The sequence below is a fragment of the Onychomys torridus genome, chromosome 11 (assembly GCF_903995425.1).
Source record: "Onychomys torridus chromosome 11, mOncTor1.1, whole genome shotgun sequence".
In the NCBI taxonomy this organism is placed as follows: Eukaryota; Metazoa; Chordata; class Mammalia; order Rodentia; family Cricetidae; genus Onychomys; species Onychomys torridus.
Window position 1 is genome coordinate 38,370,217 of NC_050453.1, and position 16,938 is coordinate 38,387,154.

The 16,938-nt window shown below is 43.6% G+C and overlaps 1 pseudogene; it reads left to right on the plus strand.

Annotated features, from left to right (window-relative positions):
- The first annotated feature begins 1,571 nt into the window (after positions 1 to 1,571).
- On the plus strand, positions 1,572 to 11,347 carry LOC118592865 (annotated as a pseudogene).
- Positions 11,348 to 16,938: the final 5,591 nt, after the last annotated feature.

The window sequence follows — 16,938 nt, forward strand, 5'->3', positions numbered from 1 at the left end:
ATCAGCAATCACCAGGGAAATGCAAATAAAACTGAAAGTTATCAACCTTACTCCACAAAGACCGAACATTAGTGCCAGTGAGGATGTAGCAAAAGCAGAACACCGTTGCAACTGTTGGCAGGTAAGTTACTGTAGTCATAAAAATAGTCCTGAGATTCTTCAAAAGTGAAAAACAGAACTGCCATAGACGCTAACAGTTCACTACTGCAGTGTATTCAAAGGAAATAAAATCGGGATGTGGAACAGATGTTGGCACTTCCTTTTCATTGAAGGGGGTCTTCACAGTAACCAATGGTAAAAACAAAGTGTCAATCAGCAAACAAATGGCTTTTAAAATGTGGTGCATGAATACAGTGGAATATATAATCAGTGGATTATATATCCATTCATATATAAAAAATGAAACTGACCGGGTGTGGTGGTGTATGGCTGTAGCCAAGGGCTGAAATGGCGGGATTGCTTGAACTCACAAGTTCAAGGCCATACTTGGGAAGGGAGGGAGAGGGGAAGGGATTCTCTGTTTGGGAATGGATGGACCAGAAACTCACTATGTTAAAATGGCATAGAAAGGCAAGTACCTCATTGTCTCGCTCACAGAAGGTGAGTGTGGGCTATTATTACCATGTGCTGGGAAGGGAGGGAGGGAGGGAGGGAGAGAGAGAAGAAAGGAGGGAGGGAGGGAGGCTGGTCAGTGGGTTCTGAGTCACTCAGGAGCAAGAAGTTCTACTTTGCTCTTGCACTGCGGGGTAGCAATAAATAATAGAGTGAGGTGCATTTCTAAAAGCCAGAACAAGGGATTTTAGGCAAGTGTCTGAGGAGATACGTTTGGCCTGAGGTGAATATTACACAAGTATATTTGTATTGAACATTACGTGGAAGGTACCCCATTAATACGCATGTCTTTTATGTTTTTATATCAATTAAAAAGTGGCAGGTACAGCAGCAATTTGTAAGCTAAGCCTCACCTTGCATTTGCACCACTCAGGGAGCTTTCAAGAACTTCCCACATTGTGTGAGTAAATCACTGTGTGTGTGTAATATATGCATATATGTATATTTATGTGCATATATGTGTAACATAGGTGTATACATGTACACATGCACATGTATCTCCACTTGGACTACATCCAGATTCTGATTTAAATGGTTCCATATGGTTCTAATCAGCACCACGATGACAGTCACTGTTCAGAACCCTGAACCCAGCTACATATAAGCTCCCAATGCTTGTCATGAAACCTTCAAGCCTAAGAATGGCGAATCTCAGCAGAGGACGAGCAAGCATGTCAACTGAACCAACGACTTCCCTAAAGTCCCATATCTCTCCCCGGCCGGCCGGCATCCTTCCTCCTTCCTGCTCCTGGAGCCCCCTTTCTTCTCAAGCACCTCACTGGGACAGATCAAGGCGTAGCCCTCAAGCCCGCTGTCCTGGGAACACAGAGAGCTACAGTGCTGTGGAACCAGACTCGTTTTAAATAGCTGAAACAGCGCCGTGAGTTTGAAATTCTATACTCTTTTATCTTCCCTGGTAGCATTTTCCCACTGCCTGCTGTACAGATTTGATGTGAGCCATGTGTCTGAATCCGGATGGCTTTGGCCCTCCTCACAACAGGGGCCTTATGTTTGGCCCAGGGCAGTGTGGCAGCAACATTCCCAGCAGCCAGGAGCTGCTCTTGTCAATGTTGGCTCACAGTGAGGACAGCGGCTGGTCAAAAGAAACGGGCATCGGTTGGAACTTTAGCACACTGCACTTCCTGTTGTATTTAAAAGGCGCCAGTAGAGCATCGGGTGACCTGAGCAAAGGCCCCTGGAGCCTTGGTGGCTTCTGGAGCGGCTGCTCAGTGAGGGAGAGGGGATGGGATCGGGTTTGAGGACCTCACTGGACTTCAGTGTGGGGATTGTAAGCCCAGGACGTCATCCCTGAATTACTCGGTTGAGTAGACCTGGGAGTGGACGAAACAAGACAGTTCCCCTCCGAGGGTCAAGTGCAGCTGTTCCGAGGCTGGGTTTTGCCTCCCCGTTGCCGCTAGGTGGCGCTCGAGGACAAGCGCTCTGGGGCCAAGCCCGCAGCTTAGCCTCGCCTGGAACTTCTGGTAGTGTTGCATCGCACCGCAGAATTAGCCGTGCAGCTTGGACCTGTCTTTCCGACCCATTGGTTTTAACCTGGAAAAAATAGTTAAGTGACTTCCAGGTGAGGTTTTTTTTGTTTGTTTATTTGTTTGTTTGTTTGTTTTTGGAACAGAGCCTTAGGGTAATTCTCATAGGGTGATCCTCCCTTGGTTCCAGGCTTTTTTTGTTTGTTTGTTTGTGTTTTTCTAATTTTACCCTATGAGAAACAGCCAGAGAATTACCCTTTTACAGAAATTGCCATTAAAACTTGGAAGAGGTGGAAAAACCCTAAAAGGGCCTTAATGACATTTGGAAACTACAAACACTATCCAAGCTTGCTCCCTTGAAAAGTTCTAAGGGAAAGAAATCTGCTATCATCTTCCTTTAGGACTCAGCTGGTACATTATAGACTTACAGTGCAGGAAGAACATAAAATTCTTACACATTTGCATCTCCAAAAGGGTTTTCTGGGGCTGAGGATGCAGTTATGTGTAGAATACATACGTTGCACATATGGAATGACTGAGGGATTGGGGGGAAAGGGGAGTTCTTATTTCAGGGATGGAAATGGTGTGTGTTTGTACAGTTCTCTCAGGGAAGGTTTTTCTCAGAATAGCTAGGAGGACCTGCAGGCACTCTATATTCTTCCACGCCATCGGCAGGCAACCTAGCGGCACGGGAAAGGTAAACCCCAGTTCCGACCATCACTATGTGTTTGTTAGAGCAAAGGCCAGGGAGGCGCTGAAGAGTTAAGCATGTTGCCGGAATGTGGCAGAGATTAATGCTGTGTCATGGTGAGGCTAATATCTCCTCACTACGCACTTACTATATCGCTGTGTTAGGACTCACGAGGAATAGATCTGATGGAATGAATATATCCTGAAAGGGAAGTCAGACGGGCTTACGCTGTGTGATCTGGGGAGTCCAGCAATGGCTGGATTCCTGGGGAGCCACCAGTCTTCACACCACCTAGGAGGGCTGAAGAAGTGTCCAAGAAGGCCAGTGGAAGCAGAAATGATAGATGAACAATGAGAAGGGAAAAAAAAGCTTCCCATCAGACCTTGCATCTGGGCTGCCACTCAAAGGTGCCCCTACACACACACACACACACACACACACACACACACACAGGCAGGCCTACCTACCTCAGTTACTGTCTTCAAGAAAAGCCTACAGGCATGCCCAGTGTTGATCTGAGCTAGATAATGCCCTGCAGATGTGCCTACCGGCTTGCCTCGGGGGATTCTGCCAAGTTGGCAGTAAAAACCATCACCATGACATACTTTCTATATATCTGATCTTCCCAACACTACTACTACAGTTCTGCTTTTATAGGGGACTTGAAGATCAAAAAGTTAGAAACTCTAACCTGGAGTCGCAATTAGAAAGAAGTGGCAGGCCCCAAACAGGTGAGATTTCTCCAGAGTCTCCTGAAGTGCCTTCTCTATGCTTCTCCAGTTCCCCCTTAAACCCTCCCAAGTCCACACCCGACACTACTAAAACTGTGCCTGCCAAGGTCTCTGGAGACTACCATGTCACTCAATCATCCAGTCAGCCCCAGTCAGCCTGCCCTGGCTGCCAGCATGGGACCTGCTTGACAGCACTTCCTCCTGATGCCCCGCCCCTCTTCCAGGACCTCTAGGCTTTCTTCTTCTCTTGTTCAAGCTTTGGCATCTTCCAGAGTTCTCCTTTTCTTTCCCTCTTAATGCCTGAGGGTACCAGAACTCATCCCTTAGCAAGACCCTCCAGGCTGCAGCTTTAATCCTGGTCTCTGTGCTGAGGATTCCTGCCTTTGTGAAACCAGCCAAGATCACTCTCCCAAACTGACATACATGCCTACTTGATCTCATCACTCAAATATCCAAATATTTCAAACTTCACGTATCTAAAATGGGGCTCACAATATCCACCCTCTCTGTACCTCAAACTGTGCCACGTGCTATTTTCTGTAACCCAGTAGACTAAAGCTCTCTTCCTTCCTGCACCAAACCCTGTGGGTCACCCTGGAGTCTTCCATCCACTCCTAACATCCAATCCTACTGGCTCTACCTTCAAAGTGAATCTGGAATACACTCACTCTCCACCATGATGGTCAGTCAACCTTCAATACAAGCTCCTACATATAATGCCTCCATATTACCTCTCTGATGTCATCCCCACAGCCTCCCCCTTGCTCACTCTGCTCCCACAGTGGCCTTTTTGCTGCCCGCCCCCCATATTCAGCTCCCACCTTTGGCCTTCACATTAGCTGTTCTTCCTCCAGCATGTGCTGGGGTGGGTAAGGAGCTGGGGGACTCAGAGAGGAAGCAAATTCTCAAGGAGGCACCTTAGAACCTTCAGTGGCTGGCATTTCAACAAGCAATCCTCACACAGCTCATACCCACTCAAGGATGAAGTAGCAGAGGGCCTTCAAGATGAGGTTAGGGCAGGGAGGCTCAGACCTGACCTGGAGCTAAGAGGTAAACGTCATGACATATGTGATGAGCTGTCTCCTATACAAAATATACAGCCAGAGTCTCCGGCCATGGTGGCCTGGGCCCTCCCACATCAGTCACTAATAAAGAAAATGATCTACAGGCCTGCAGACAGCCTGATCTGTTGGAGGCAGCTGACATAAAATCATCTAGCACAATCAACCCCTTGTAAGCTTGACACACAACACTTTTTAAATCATAACCTTTCCTTTTTGTTGTTGTTGTTGTTGTTGGTTCATGCTCAAGATCTCAGATTAATGAATATCACAAACGTAAAACAGTCCCACAGTTCTTACTGATTCAAACACTTTAAAAGTTCAGTCTTTGTAAAAATACAAAGTCTCTTTTAAAATCCCCAATCTCAGGCATTCCCTGGGAGCCCACAGGGCCACTCTGGCTAGGGAAGCAGGTAGACTAACTGCAGATCTTCACCTCTCCCTGCATTCCTCTATGTCCAATCCCCCAGTCTCACCCCCAGCTCTGTAGCAGACCTTCTGCTGTGGCCTCTCCTCACTCTCTCCCCCAGTCCCAGGGGACTAAGAAGATCCTGGTAGAACACCCTGCTTTCCTCCCCCCAGGGGCCCCTCAGCTTTTCCCCTAGCCCATCCCCATTCCTCAGTCTCGGCTCTTGATACCTAGAAATGCATTTTACCTGGAACCCCCAGTCTCCCACTATCAGTGTGTAAGAATTAATGTGTCCATCCCTCTCTCTTCTGATTAGTTTTGGTTTGAAGTCTATTTTGTCAGATATTAGAATGGCTACCCCAGCTTGCTTCTTAGGTCCATTTACTTGAAATAATCTCAGTGTAAAAGGGTACTACATACTCAAAGGAAAAATCTGCCAAGAAGACATTGTAATTCTTAGCATCTATGCTCCAAACACTACTACAGCTTAAATCACATATTGACTCTCACACACTGACAGTGGGAGACTTCAGTACCTGACTCTCACCAATATCATCCAGACAAAACCAAGTAGAAATGCTAGTGCTAACAGACATCATAAACCAAATGGAGCTAACGAATATTTACAGCACATTTCACCCAAACACAAAGAATATACCTTCTTCTCAGCATTTCACGGAACTTTATCCAAAACCGACCACATATTCAGACACAAAGCAAGTCTCAACAGATAGAAGGAAACTGAAATAACACCCTGCATCCCATGTGACCACCGTGGATTAGAGCTGGGTGTCAGAAACAACAGAACACTTACAAATGTATGGAAACCGAAAAACTCTCTTCTGAATAAAAAAAAAAAAAAATGGGTCAAGACAGAAATTAAAAAAGAAATGAAAGACTTTTTAGAATTGAATGAAAATGAATATACAGCACACCCAAACTTATGGGACACAGTGAAGGTGATTCTAAAAGGCAAGTTCACAGCACTAAGTGCCTACATTAAAAACAACAACAACAAACTGAAGAGATCTCATACCAGTAACTTAACAGCACACCCAAAAGCTCTAGAGTAAAAGGAAGAAATCACACTCAAAAGGAGTAGATGGCAAGAAACTACTCAGGGCTGAAATCAACAAACAAATACAAACAAACAAAACCCAATACAATGAATCAATGAAACAAAACGTTGGTTCTTTGATAAATCATTAGAATTGAAAAACCCTTATTCAAGTGAACTAAAGACAGAGGGAGAATATCCAAATTAACAAAATCAGAAATGAAAAGAGGGCCATAACAACAGGCACCAGGAAATCCAGAGAATCATAATGACACACTTTAAAAACCTGTACTCCACCAAGTTAAAAAATCTAAAAGAAATGGATAATTTCTTTTGATAAGTACCACTTACCAAAGTCAAGTCAAGTTCAGATAAGCAATTTAAACAGATCTAGAACCATTGGTGAAATAGGAGCAATCATTTAAAGTCTCCCAACCAAAAAAATAAAATAAAATAAAAATGCCCAGGGCCAGATGGTTTTAGTGCAGAATTCTACCAGACTTCCAAAGAAGAGTTAATGCCAATACTCCTCAATTACTTCACATTATAAGGTCATAGTTACCCTGATACCCATAACCACATAAAGACCCAAAGAAAGATAATTACAGACTAATTTCCTTTGTGAACACAGATGCAGAAAAAAAAATACTCAATAAAATACTTGCAAACCAAAATCCAAGAACACACCAAAAAGATTATGCACCATGATTGTGGGCTTCATCCCTGAGATGCAGGGATGGTTCAGCATATGTAAATCAATAAATGTAATCCACCAAATAAACAACTGAAAAAAAAGCCACATGCTTACTTCATCAGATGCATAAAAGACCTTTGACAAAATCTAACAGCCCTTCATGACAAAAGTCTTAGAGAGAGTAGGACACAAGGGACATTCCGCAACATAATAAAAGCAGTTGACAGCAAGCCCATAGCCAACATCAACCTTAAATGGAGAGAAACTCAAAGCAATTCCACTAAAATCAGGAATAAGAAAAAATGATCCACTCTCTCCATATCTATAGTACTTGAAGTCTTAGAGACACTTGCTCAACCATGTTCATTGCTGCTACATTCATAATAGCCAGAAACTGGAAACAACCTAGAAGTCCTTCAACAGATGATCAACAGATGAAAGAATAGAGAAAACGTGGTACATCTACACAATGGAGTGTTACTCAACCAATAAGGCAGCTGAAGGAGATGAAAGGGATACAAATTGGAAAGGAAGAAGTCAAAGTATCTTTATTTGCAGATAAAGTATACATAAGTTCCCTGAAAACTACCCTGGGGAACTCCAACAGCTGATAAACATTTTCAGCAAAGTAGCTGGATACAAATTAACTCACAAAAATCAGTAGTCCTCCTATATACAAATTTCAAATGGACTGAGGGAAAAAACAAAAACAGGGAAACACTCTTCTCAGTAGCCTCAAGGCAGCTAAAGTTAAGGACCAAATACTGTATCTTAGGGTAACTCTAACCAAGCAAGTGAAAGACTTTGTATTTAAAAACTTTGTCATTGAAGAGAACTGAAGACGGTATCAGAAGATGGAAAGTTCTCTCATGCTCATGGATCAATAGGATTAACACAGTAAAAATGGCAATCCTATCAAAAGCAATCTGCAGATTCGATGAAATCCCCATCAAAATCCCAACACAATTCTTCACAGATCTTGAAAGAACAATTTTCAGTTTCATATGGAAACAAAAATCTCAGCACAGCTAAAACAATTCTGCATAGTAAAAGAACTTTGGTGGGCATACTATCCGGATTTAAAATTGTACTACAGAGCTACAGTAATAAAAACAGCATGATATTGACATAAAAACAGATGTGTTGGTCGATGGAATCTAACTGAAGACCCTGATATAAACCCACATACCTATGGACACCTTAGTTTTGATAAAGAAGCCAGAAATACACATTGGAAAAAAGACAGCATTTTCAACAATTGGTGCTGGTCTAACTGGACGGCTGCATATAGAAGAATCATACTTATTATTCTGAACAAAACTCAACTTCAAATGGATCAAAGACCTCAACACAAAACCAGACACTGAGCCTGCTAGAAGGGAAATTGGGAATGGTCTCAAATGCACTGACACAGGAGAAGACTTTCTGAACAGAGACCTGATAGCACAGGCACTAAGATCAACAATTAATGAATAAGACCTCATGAAACTGAAACACTTCTGCATGGCAAAGGGCACTGTCATTCAGACAAAGCAGCAGCCAACAGAATAAGAAAATATTTTTACCAACTAAACATCTGACAGAGGGCTAATATCTAAAATATGTAAAGAATTAAAAAACTAGCTAACAAGAGAACAAATAACCCAGTTAAAAATGGGGTGCAGATCTAAATAGAGAATTCTCAAAAGAGGAAACTCAAATGGCTGAGAAATACTTAAAGAAACATTCAACATTCTTAGCCATCAGGGAAATGAAAATCAAAACTACTTTTGAGATTCCATCTTACACCTATCAGAATGGCTAAGATCAATAACATAAGTAACAGCTCAGGCTGGAGAGGATGTGGAGTAAGGGGAACACTCCTCTATTGCTGATGGTGTGCAAACTTGTACAGCCACTGTGGAAATCAAAGTGGCAGTTCCTCATGAAGTTGAAAGTAGATCTAACTCAAGATCCAGCTATACCATGCATGGGCATATTCCCAAAGGATGCTTCATTCCACCCCCAGAGACACTTGCTCAACCATGTTCATTGCTGCTATATTCATAATAGCCAGAAGTTGGAAACAACCTAGATATCCTTCAACAGATGAAAGAATAGAGAAAATGTGGTACATTTACACAATGGAGTGTTACTCAACCATTAAAAAAGGGAGAAGGAAAAAAATTCAAAGGTAAATGGATGGAACTAGAAAATCATCCTGAGTGAGGTAATCCAGAGAAATACAGTATGTATTCACTTATATGAGGATATCAGCTGTTAAGTCAATGATAAGCTACAAGCTCTAGAACCACAGAGGTTAGTCATAGAGTAAGGGACTGGGGAGGACCAATAGATTTCCCTAGGAAAGGGAAATAGAATAGTTACAGATGGATGGGGGGTTGGAACAGGAGGATCAAGTGTGAAGGAGCAGGGGGAAATGGGGATGAGGGAGGGAATATGGGGAAAGACAGCTGAAATTAAGGACCATTGAGGGGGGGTATGTAAACCAAATACAGTAGAAGCTTCCTAAAATACATATGTATAGAAGATGATCTAAATGGGGGAGACCGAGTCCCAACTATACATCTCTTGTCACCAAATGAAACTTCCAGTCCCAGGGTTGGCCAAGGGGTCCCCAAATGACCCAGGCTGTCACCAAGGCTATAGGTGGCTCTCCACAAACTGACAGCAAGTTCCTGTTGCTGAAGACAACACCCACACAACTCACTGAACATGGAGAAGTCGAGCTGGCGCCTACATGGAGCCTTCACCCCTATGTTCTAGAGTCTTTAGTACAGGAAGTACACACTACCAAAGGAGAAATGCAAACACCAACCCAGCCCCAAACCCTTTGCCCTACAATGGTGTCTTGCCAGCAAGATATGCTAGGGCAATGGTGGCACAAAGCTTGTAGTTAGTTATTAGAGTAACTAATTTTTGCTTTGACTCAAGGCCCACTCTACAAGATGGAACTCATACCGGACATTGCTTAGGTGACGGAGAACCCGAGAGCAGATAGCCCAGGGACCTAGGGCAAAACCAATTACTACCATTCAGGAAAAAAAAAAAAGTGCAATAAAATAACTTCTAATGACATTCTGCTGTACCCATAGATCAGGACCTTGCTCAGCCATCATCAGAGAAGCTTCCTCCTGCAGCAGAGACCCACAGCCAGACATGCAGAGAGAGAGACCTTGGAATATTCAGCCCTAAAAAGGGATGTCTCCATTAAATCCCTCCCCTCAGGGTTCAGAGAACCCTGCTGAAGAGGAAGTGGATAGAGTGTAGGAGCCAGAGAGGATGGGGAACAAGGATCAAGACCCTTTAAATCAACCTGAGCAAGCCTCACAAACTCCAGAGACTAGCAGCAAGCACAGGGCCTGCAGGGGTCAGTACCAGGTCCTCTGTGCTTGTATTATGGTTTTAAGTTTAGTGTTTTGTGGGATTCCCAAGTGTGAGAATGACTGGGTCTCTGATTCTCGTGCCTCCTCTTGGGCTCTTTTCCTTCTGTGTTTGTTTGTTTTGTCCAATTCTGATTTATTAGTTTTATATTAATTATTATATTATATTATATTATATTATATTATATTATATTATATTATATTATATTACTATCCCTTAGAAGCCTGTTTGTTTTCTAATGAGAGACATTAAGAGTGGATCCAGATGGGGGGTGGGGGATGGGGAGGAACTGAGAAGAGGAGAGAAAAGAGAAACTATAATCAGGATATATTAGGTGGGGAAAAAATCTATTTTCAATAAAAGATTATTAAATAAAATCCAAACTCTCTTTTAAAAATTCAAAGTCTCTTAATTGTGGGCCCCTATAAAATTAAATATAAGTTTAAAACTTCATTCCTTCAGCAGTACATTGAGCTCCATAGAGACAGCGCCGGGGCAAGCGAGAGCCGGACGGGCACTGGGCGACTCTGTGCCTTGTGGAGGAAAATCAACTAAACACGGGCAAAGGAGATCCTAAGAAGCCGAGAGGCAAAATGTCCTCATGTGCATTCTTGGTGCAAACTTGCCGGGAGGAACACAAGAAGAAGCACCCGGATGCTTCTGTCAACTTCTCAGAGTTCTCGAAGAAGTGCTCAGAAAGGTGGAAGACCATGTCTGCTAAAGAAAAGGGGAAATTTGAAGACACGGCAAAGGCTGACAAGGCTCGTTATGAAATGAAATGAAAACCTACATCCCCCGCAAAGGGGAGACCAAAAAGAAGTTCAAGGACCCCAATGCACCCAAGAGGCCTCCTTCGGCCTTCTTCTTGTTCTGTTCTGAGTATTGCCCCAAAATCAAAGGAGAGCACCCCAGCTTGTCCATCGGGGACGTTGTGAAGAAGCTGGGGGAGATGTAGATCAACATCGCTGGGGATGACAAGCAGCCCTGCGAGAAGAAGGCTGCCGAGCTGAAGGAGAAGTATGAGAAGGATATCGCTGCTACAGAGCTAAAGGAAAACCCCATGCCGCCAAGAAGGGGGTCATCAAGGCTGAAAAGAGCAAGAAAAAGAAGGAAGAGGAAGATGAGGAGGAGGATGAAGAGGGTGAGGACGAGGGAGAGGAGGAAGAGGACGAGGGAGAGGAGGAAGAAGAGGAAGACAAAGATGAAGAAGATGATGATGAATAAGTTGGTTCTATCGCAGCTTTTTTTTCTTGTCTATAAAGCATTTAACCCCCTGTACACAACTCACTCCTTTTAAAGAAAAGAATTGAAATGTAAGGCTGTGTCAGATTTGTTTTTAAACTGTACAGTGTCTTTTTTTGTATAGTGAACACACTACCGAATGTGTCTTTAGCTAGCCCTGTCCTGTGGTGTTTTCAATAGCTGCTAACCTCGCCTGGTCCAGTCTGGGGGCTGTAAACTGGCATGGAAATTTAAAGCAGGTTCTTGTTGGTGCACAGCACAAATTAGTTACATATGGGGACGGTAGGTTGTTTTTGTTTTTGTTTGTTTTGTTTTTTTGTTTGTTTTTGTTTTATTTTTTCATCAGTTGTCTCTGATGCAGCTTATATGAAGATAATTGTTGTTCTGTTAACTAAATACCACTCTGTAATTGAAAAAAAAAATTGCAGCTGTTTTGTTGACATTCTGAATACTTCTAAGTAAATACAATTTTTTTTTATTAAAAAAAAAAAAACAAAAAAAACCTTCATTCCTTCAAAAGAGAAGAACCAGGGCACAGTCACAATCTAAGCAAAACAAAACCAAACTCCAACAGTGTAAATAATTCAATGTCCAATATCTGAGATCCACTCACCATCTTCCGGGCTCCTCCAAGGGCCTTGGGTCCCTTTCTCCAGCTCCGCCCTCTGCAGCACACATGGCTTGTCCTCTAGGCTCCAGCTGGCTTCACTCCCCACTGCTGCTATTAGCGGTGGTCAACCGGTATTACTGGGATCTCCAAAAATGCCGGATCTTCTCTGGGTTGCACTTCACCAGTAGCCTCTCCCGGGTTCTCTTCATGGTGCAAAGCTTTTCTCCATGACCTCTTCGATCCCGGGGTTTCCACTGACACCCAGGCTGAACCTTCACCAATGGCCTTCCCAGCCTCTCACAGTGCCAGTCCTCAGCTGCTCTCTACAACCCCTTTATGCCTTCAAAACTAGTATTACCTGGGAGACTATTTCACTTAACCAAGTTTAGCTGCCACACAAGGTACAACCGTGGCCACCTCTGAACTTGCATGACTGACTCTGAGCAAACACTTCCCAGATTTCACTTCAGTGATGCTGGAATCTTTATTCACAGCTGATTCTTCAACTCCAGCTGGCCAGCATCCCTTGTTCCAGCAAAACAAAGGTTTTGCTTTCATGGTCCAGGTCTCTTGTTAATCATAGCTGATTTTTCAGCCCCAGCTGACCAGACGCCATAGATTTGTCACACAAATAGTCTGGTACAGTCTTTGCTTCCTTCTGAACCTTCACAAGCCAGGCCCCCATCGCCTACACTGCTTTCAACATTCTTACCTTCCAAGCTCTTACAGAACGGCCCCACTGACCCCTCAACCCTTAGTGCCTTTTCTACTCCAAAGTTCCAAGTGCTTCCACAATCCTCCCGAAAGCAATATGGTTAGGTCTGCCACAGCAATACCCCACTATCCTGGTGCCAACTTGTCTTAGTTAGGGTTACTATTGCTATGATGAAACACCATGACCAAAAGCAATTTGGGGAGGAAAGGGCTTATTTGGCTTACACATCCACATCACTGTTCATCACTGGACAGGAACTCAAACAGGGCAGGAACCTGGAGGCAGGAGCTGATGCAGAGGCCATGGAAGGGTGCTGCTTACTGGCTTGCTCCCTGTGGCTTGCTCGGCCTGCTTTCTGGTAGCACCCAGGAACACCAGCCCAGGGAATGTCCCCACCCATAATGGGCTGGGCCCTTCCCCGGACAATCACTAACTAGGAAAATGCTCTACAGGCTTGCCTACAGCCCCATTTTATGGAGGCATATTCTCAGTTTGGGTTCTCTCCTCTCAGATGACTCTAGCCTGTGTCAAGGTGGCATAAAATTAGCCAGTACAGACAGAAAGAACGACAGACAACAAACCCCGCCCTTATCTTCTTGGTTCCAGCCCCTACACTGAACTTAAAGGCTAAGAAGCCAGAGATAATTTCTACATAGAAGGACCTTACGGTGAGGTTGAGGCTCTTGCATGTCTGATCAAATTCTCTGAACAAGCCACAATCCTCTCTATCCTCTAATCTCCCTCTGGTTATTTCCTACTTTGGTAACTCCCAAGAGAAAAGCAACCTGAATACTAAGCAGGAGCAGGGAAGAGCACATCTGCCCTAACCTCTGCATGACCCCAATGCGCTGCGGTAGCTGGAGAGGCGAATTAAAGCGAGGAAGCCGAGGAAGCCGCTGGCGTCAGTCTCCATTGACGCCAGCAGGAAGGTGGAGCCCAGGAGCAGATTTGCGGTTGACAGTCATTCTCTCCTCCACCCCCCACCCCCCCAAGAAAGTCAGGGGAGGGCCAGGAAGCCAATCCTGCTGGGAAAATGTTTGCTCAACAGCTTTGCGTGAATTCTTAAAAATCATTGCAGTTTGCGGAAATGCGGTAGTGACGGGCTACAATACCTAGGAGGCAGAGCTTTGGAGTAGGATGCGTACACAGGTCATTTCTTGTCTCCATTGCCCCCCACATTCCAGATGGGCTCCCAGCATGGACTAGTCAGTAACTTCGAGGGAGGTCATTCTCCAAGTCAAGGGAAATGTATGAGGGACCTGTTTAACACAGTCTATGTATCTTCCTGTATCTGTAGTCTGTGCTGATATGTAACAGAGTATCTGAGACTTGGAAACTTGTGGGTACATTTTTAAAAATAATATCAATTAAAAAAAACACATCGGGGTAAACATCTCTAAACATCCATTTTTAAATTGCTTCATAAGTTTCTTTTACAGTTATTGCTGGAGAGATAGCTCAGTATTCATTTTTTCATTCAGTATTTCATTGTATCCAGGTGACATATGAACAATTCTCCAGAATAAAAATTGCAAAAGAAAGAAATCCATTTGAGAGCCTGAGAAGGCAGAGGGTAAACTTGCCTGACAATCTACATTCAATTAGCACAACCCACATAGTGGAAGGAAGAACTGATCCCTGCAGGCTGTCCCCCTCCCCCCTCCCCCCTGTAGTGGGTAGCCATCCCAGCCTTGGCCTGGAAGTTCCAACCCCCTTTGAGGCTTCGGTAATGGTCACGCCCACAAGGCGGGGCTGAGGGAAGAAGCTGAAGACCCAGGATCGAGAGGAGAGGCTTCTCTTGGTTCTGGGACCCTGGACGCTGGAGGTAGACCGAGCAAAGTTCTCCAGAGAACACCGCCGGACTGCACCATACCTTTGCCAGACCCTGCAACCTATCCCTTCATTTGTAAGTTACCCCACAAAAATAAACCTCCCTTTTAACTACATGGAGTGGCCTTAATAATTTCACCAATACCCCCCCAAGGGGGGGTGCTCTGTAGCTGTGTGCACTCATGCACACAAACACATGGATAAATGGAAAAAAGAATAAAATCAAATGGCAGTTAATAGCCAGCATGGTGGTGTACGCCTTTAATCCCAGCACTCAGGAGGCAGAGGCAGGCAGAGCTCTGAGTTTAAGACCAGCCTGGTCCCTACAGCAAGTTCCAGGACAGCTAGGGTTTTACAGAAAACCCTGTCTCAAACAAACAAACAAAGGCAGTTAATGTCTCATTTGTAGTTGAAAAAGTCCCCTTTAACTGAAAGAAACCCACTAAGTATGTTCATTTCTTCCCGCCACAGACCTCTGATGTAGGAAGGAGCTGAGTTCAGGCTTTGGTACCCATGACACTGTCAGAGGGCTTCTGGAGTAAGGGTTAGGGACATCTGTGGCCACATATCATGTACAAGTGTAGGAACTTGGTTGTTGCTGTTACCCAGGGCAGAAAAACACAATGCCGCTGTTGTGGATATCGCTCTGTGTAAATAAAGTTCTGATTGGCCAGTGGTCAGGCAGGAAGTATAGGCGGGACAAGAGAGAAGAGAATTCTGGGAAGTAGAAGGTTGGGGAGAGACACCGCCAGCCGCCGCCATGAGAAGCAACATGTAAAGCACTGGTAAGCCACAAGCCATGTGGCAAAGTATAGATAAACAGAAATGTGTTAATTTAAGATAGAAAAAGTAGATAACAAGAAGCCTGCCTCAGCCATATAGTTTGTAAACAATGTAAGTTTCTATGTGCTTTCTTGGTTGGGTCTGAGCGACTGTGGGACTGGCGGGTAAGAGAGATTTGTCCTGACTTGGCCAGGCAGGAAAACTCTAACTACAAATGGCGCCCATCGTGGGGCAAGAGTTTCCACCTAAAACCTGAGAAAAAAGATTCTAAGACGGAGCTAAAAACAGCTTCCTAGTTGTCTCCCTCAAGTTAGTGGCAGCCTGCCGGTTTGAGCTACTATGGCGGGTTTCTGGCTTGTGCGTCTGACCTGTAATGTGGCGGGAATAAGGAGTCTACAAGCAACACTTTGCTCTGCTGCATGGTGGATTTAGCCTTTGCTAGTTAAAAAAAAAAAAAAAAAAAAAAAAAAAAAAAAGGGTTTCTAGGCTATGCACTGCTTTGATAGAACTGCTTCTGATAGTTGATGGTACACATGGCTCCAGACCCAGAGCTGGCAGTAAACTGTACCGCCGCCATGTTGGGAAACAGAGGTGGGCAGAGCCAGCAGCCACAGCAGCGTTTCAGTCTTACAAAGATGGATATTACACAGAGAATCTGGTTTATGTTGTCTTTGGGATTTTTAACTACAAAAAAAGATTTGATCATAAAAGCTGTTGAGTTAAACAAGTATGTAAATTTTAAAGGTACCTTGACTTCAAAATTTGGATATAAGGATATGTTGCTTTAGAAAGGAGTCTCTGCTTTTGTTTCCACAGAAAACCAGAGGCTATGGATTTGTTCCAGATTAAGATACATCAGGTTTGATCAGCCAAGACCACCTAAAAGGTCTCCAATGACACCATGGCCCAGATGATCTGACATCCAAAATGATTTCAAGGCAACTGGCTCAGAGGTTCACCCTAATGGACTACTCCATAATCCTAAAATTTTCTTTATGTCCCCATAAGATACAGCGCCCCCCTCCAGCAGGAAGTAGTAAGAGAAACTACGCCCACATTCCCAAAATTATCAAACTGGCTTTGGAGATGGAATTGGCTCACTCCTTCTCTAAACCCAGACATATTGCTAAAAGAAACGGTTAAGAGATTCTTGTGTCCCAAATCAGAAGAGCCCTCTGGTGTGGGACAGAAAAAAAAACAATATTTTTCTTTAAAATAGATTGATTATAAACATGATCTCTTTCTAAAGAAGAAAAGGGGATATGATATAGATATAATAGGACAAAAGGGTAGTTTAATGAACTTACTTCTAAAGAGCAACAACTTGTTTAAAATGTTTTACATTGGTTTAGATTTTAGTCTATTGATACAAACTTAAAGTTAATTTTGTTATACTGTGTGCATATTTCTACTCATGTTTAAGGTATTATGTTTATACAGTTCATTTTAAATTGAAATGGATAATTAAAAATAGATTAATAATTAGTCATCTATGATGATCATACTCGTAGCCATGTTAGTTAAGTCTTCTAGGTATACATAGAGATATTTCAGATAGATAGGTAATCTTCAAATACTTCAAAGACCTACAGAATATGACATTTAAAATACTTTTAAAATTTAGACTTTCTGGAC